Below are 338 nucleotides of genomic sequence, written 5' to 3' on the forward strand. Positions count from 1 at the left end.
CCGCGCACTTCATGTGTGTGCTCAGCAGACTTCATCCTCATAAACTTCTTTCACTTACATTATTGATTTCCTCAGTTTGTATTCCGCCTAACTTCCCTTTGTTTCCTGCCCTCCCCACAGTGGACCTGGAGAGCAACCGCATCTCAAATGTCGTCAAGAGAAGTCCTTGAAGTTCGTGTGGAACAGCTGTGAAGTTATTTTGGCCTCGTTACCCTTTGACCTTCTTTGAATTATGATTGGACTAACTGTTAACAATGATTAGCTGGGTAGTCGATCCTTGGCAAATTATCTCGCAGGTGTTACAGTTTACATCTTAATTTAGCTGAATATTTTAAGTT

General features: G+C 42.0%; 1 protein-coding gene and 1 long non-coding RNA gene across 2 annotated transcripts in view; both read left to right on the plus strand.

The window, feature by feature from the left end:
* The window catches only part of LOC119588193 (lutropin-choriogonadotropic hormone receptor-like), a gene marked incomplete at its 3' end in the record, with an annotated part of 106,720 nt that overhangs the window by 79,664 nt on the left and 26,718 nt on the right, over positions 1-338 (plus strand).
* LOC119587907 overlaps positions 124-338 on the plus strand; it is a 3,168-nt gene continuing 2,953 nt past the window's right edge. Inside the window, exon 1 of the long non-coding RNA XR_005230030.1 lies at positions 124-188. This is a non-coding gene — a long non-coding RNA (uncharacterized LOC119587907). The remainder of the gene's footprint in view (positions 189-338) is intronic.

Source organism: Penaeus monodon, chromosome 23 (assembly GCF_015228065.2).
Source record: "Penaeus monodon isolate SGIC_2016 chromosome 23, NSTDA_Pmon_1, whole genome shotgun sequence".
In the NCBI taxonomy this organism is placed as follows: Eukaryota; Metazoa; Arthropoda; class Malacostraca; order Decapoda; family Penaeidae; genus Penaeus; species Penaeus monodon.